Raw genomic sequence first — 3891 nt, forward strand, 5'->3', positions numbered from 1 at the left:
TCAAACACGGGTGCTGGTTGGACGTCCTCACTTTGCCTGAGCTCCTCTATGTGGTACCTTAGCTAGGGGAGGGACTTGCCCCAGGCTGTGAGGTGAGTGAGACAATGGTGGTGCTAGAGAAGGAGTTGGTTAGGCAGGGAGAAGAGGAAGATGGAGCAGGGGTTGGTAAAGGAACAGGGGCTGCCTAGGGAAGGTGAAACGGGCTGCCTGGGGAAGGTGAAGTGAGGGCTGGTAGAGCAGGGACTGCTTGAGGCAGATGAAGTGGGGGGGGTGGCAGAGCAGAGGCTGCTTGGGGAAGGTGAAGCAGGGGGTGGTGGAGTAGGGGCTGGAGAAGAGTTTTCCTGAGGTTCATCTCTTTTAAGATCTAAATTCAACCCTAACTAAGTCTCAAACCAAGGACATCATCGTGCCCTCTGGAGAGCTTCGGGACCTGCCTGGATGTGTTCCTGTGGGATCTGTTGTAGGTAGGTGATCCTGCTCTGATAGGGGGGGTTGAACTGGGTGATCTTTCAAGGTGCCTTCCACCTCTGACATTCTGTGGTTCTTCTCCTTTTGTATTTAATTGTCTATAGTTGTTTTTTTTTTTTCCCTCTTCCAGTGGGACCTTATTTTGCCATCTGTGTTCTGGACATCTGGTGAGGAGGCCACCTATTTTGGGAATGAATCTTCTCAGCCTTAGGAGGCATCAAATATGGGATGGCTTTTGATGCAGCAGGAGCACCAGGGCCCTCATAAAAAAAATAATCCTATTTATGTTTGAATTTGAAGAAGGTATTACAATGATTTAAAGGGTACAAGTCAGGAGCGTGCCAAGATTAGTGGCCTCCTATTGGTCTTAATCTTGTTCCCTTTTACCATTTTCAAAGATGTATTAATGGCTTCAATTTTTAATTTGAATTTTCCTTCCCTGTAAGGTATCATTAAGCTGAAAGGTGCAAATGAATGACACTGGTAATTTGGTCTGCTTGAATGTCTGTGCCTAGCATCGGAGGGTCAGATGGGTTCCAAGTCGTGGATATCAGTCACAGAGGAGATGGTGCCTTGTGCTATCCAGGGGCATGGAGAAGGCATTAATGGCTCTAAGTCACTTTTAACTTTTTTTCTCCAGGCTTGTTTCAGGGCTGGAGCTTACTCCTTATTTTTGTCTGCTCTCTTTCAGTGCACGTCTGAGGAGACAGCTTGCTGGGTACCCACTTGGCCTGAGCGCAGGGCATGGGACGGTGCCCATTTGCAGCAGGAGGACCACCCGCCCTGAGCATGTGCAGGCAGCAGCCTCGACTAAAAGCCCTCTGCAAAGTACCTGCTCTAAGAGCGAGGCTGCCCAGGCGCTAGCAGCCCTTTCCTGTTCCGTTTGGCACCAGCGTTGGTTTATTCTAATTAATACTGCGGCGCACAAAAGCTTCTTGCGCAATTAGAATTATGAAGTAATAACACAGAAGATGGAAATCTCCAGAGCCAAGGGACAAAGGGAAGCAGCAATTAGTGGAGCTATCTTTAGCTCTTTGGCCCTCTGCAAGGACAACAGAGCTACTTCGTGTGGGGGATGGGCGAGCGCCGCTCAAAGAATATCTTCCAGGGGAATACTCGGGCGCTAAGTTGCTTAGCCCTGGCTTGCTCTCTGCAGCATCTCTTCGCATCCAAACCGGCCCTCTGCTTCTTAATTATTTTCTAAGTGAAACTATTTTATGTATCCCTTAACCTTTTCTCCTCTGAGGGAGACAGAAATTCTACCAGGAAGCCCTGTGAGAGATAAGCACTACCGATCTACTCCCCGCCGTAGCTCCCACCTCTGCCTATTTATCTAGGAGCATGCTGTGTCTGGCAGCTGGGAAGCCAAAAAACAAATACAGCCCAGGAATCGAATTCCTGAGGAATCTGGTCATTTCAAGGGTCCTCTGTGCATTCACAGGTTTTAAGGGCCAGAAGGGACAATTATATCCTGACCTCTGGTACAACATAAGCCATTGAATTTCTCCTGGTGTCGCCGGCGCTCAGCCATCTGAAATGAGTTTGTGCTCTTTAAAATCCTCTCCTCAGCTCCAGTCGCTTCTCTCAGGCCCCTCTTAGCCTTCACGCTCTCCTGTTCAGCACAGCCTGTGTGGGCAAGGGAGGCTTTGGTCTTCTAGCAGCAGTAGCCCTGGAGCAGGGTGGGTTTTAAAGCAGTGCAGTGTGATCCTTTTAACCCAAGCTGGCTGCTCCACCTCCGAGTTTCCACATGGCATTTCAGCCTGGCTCCAGAGGTGGGGAGACCTCCTCTTCTCTTCAGTTATGCCTGCTGTCTGGGGCTGGCTTCTCTCTGGTGGGGAGAGCCAGTGCTCAGCCCAGCTTGTGCATCTGCTCTGTGGGGGCTGGGGAGCAGATTGGTCCAGCAGGAAACCTCTGAAACTGGAACGGGCAGAGCAGAAACCCTGCAACAAGCAGAAAATGGATTCTCAGCAGCTGAAAAGGCTGGGAAGGGGACTGCAGTCAAAATCACTGGGCTGGGTGGAATCACACAACAGTTTGGGTTGGACGGGACCTCTAAAGCTCAGCTAGTCCACCCCCTGCTGCAGTCAGCAGGGACATCTGCAACCAGAGCAGGTTGCTTAGAGCCCCAAACAACCTGTCATGGAATGGTTCTAGGGATGAAGCATCTAACACCTCTCTGAGCAACCTGGGCCAGGCTTTCCCCACCCTCACTGTAAAAAAAAACAACAAAGTTCCTCCTTCAGATCTAGTCTAAATCTCCCTCTTTTAGGCTGCATTCAGTTCTCCCTGGAGTCTTCTCCAGGATAAACAACCCCAACTCTCTCAGCCTGTCCTCAGTAGAGGGATTCCAGCCCTAGGATCATTACTGCATCCTCCTCTGGATTCACTCCAAGAAGTCCATTGCATTGAGGACTCCAGAGCTGAGTAGAGCAGGAGCAGAAGGCCCCTGGCTCTGAGTCAGAGCAGCCCTTCCCAGTACACCTGAGTGGAAGAGATGACTGAATCCTGTAAAGTGGTTGAGTAACTCAGTTGTTTAGTCAGAGGATTATTCCCTTCCCAGGAGGGTGGCCAAAGCCTGGCAGCTGCCTGCATCTTGGCAGAAGGCTGTTAGTGAAAGGAGAATTGCAGCTCCAACACATCTTGGAGTTGGGCAGTCAGTGGTGGCTGCTCTCTGCTCGCACCCCTGTGCTTGCCATGACAGTGATGCTGCAGTGCAGACAAGGGATGAGCCCAGCCCTGTCTTCAAGTGTGACAGCAGTTCTCTTTCTTTCAGTTCCCCTTGTGATGCACCCCACTTCTGCATGTGCCTCATAGCTTGGGCTGGAAAGTCTGAAAGGAGATTGATTTTTTTTTTTCTCGACAACCTTAAATGCTGCAGAGATGAAACACATTCTGCACACAGAATCAGTGGAAGTAGCTTTTGGCCACGCTTTACATCTGCCCTGAGTGGTGTGGTGATCTGGAAAGCAATAGTTAGGCATAGTGAAGATTTATTCCTCTTCCATTCTGAGCATGCCAGACCTTTTGCAGCTTTGCCTAGTGCCTCCAAATCCCAGAATGGTAGGGCTTGGAAAGGACCTCTGTAGATATCCAGTCCAACCCACCTGCTAAAGCAGGTTCACCTACAGCAGGTTGCTCGTGCTGGTGCCCAGGTGGGTGTGGAAGGAGACTCAAGCTGCCTCTGAGCTCAAGCCTCATCTTAGAGCTGCGTGATCACAAGGAGCTGCTCTTCCTGCTCTCTTTTTTTTGGTCTCTTTATTTACTCACCTCTGTTCTCAGGGCAGATGTCTAGCTATTCTGGCTGGGCAGCAAAGCTTGAAGGCTCAGGCCAGGGAGGAAATAAAAAGAACCCCAACTGCATCACCTCCAACAGCCCCTCCTGCCATCCGCTGAGCGCGTCTCGCTGTCTGCCCCCCACCCGCC

General features: G+C 50.6%; 1 long non-coding RNA gene across 1 annotated transcript; it reads left to right on the forward strand.

Annotated features, from left to right (window-relative positions):
- The first annotated feature begins 369 nt into the window (after window positions 1-369).
- LOC135189910 (uncharacterized) lies at window positions 370-1073 on the forward strand. The gene is made up of 3 exons (XR_010308363.1): window positions 370-464; window positions 599-635; window positions 915-1073. It is a non-coding gene; the product is annotated as an uncharacterized LOC135189910 (long non-coding RNA).
- The last annotated feature ends 2818 nt before the right edge of the window (window positions 1074-3891 follow it).

This window comes from Pogoniulus pusillus, chromosome 34 (genome assembly GCF_015220805.1).
Source record: "Pogoniulus pusillus isolate bPogPus1 chromosome 34, bPogPus1.pri, whole genome shotgun sequence".
NCBI lineage: Eukaryota > Metazoa > Chordata > Aves > Piciformes > Lybiidae > Pogoniulus > Pogoniulus pusillus.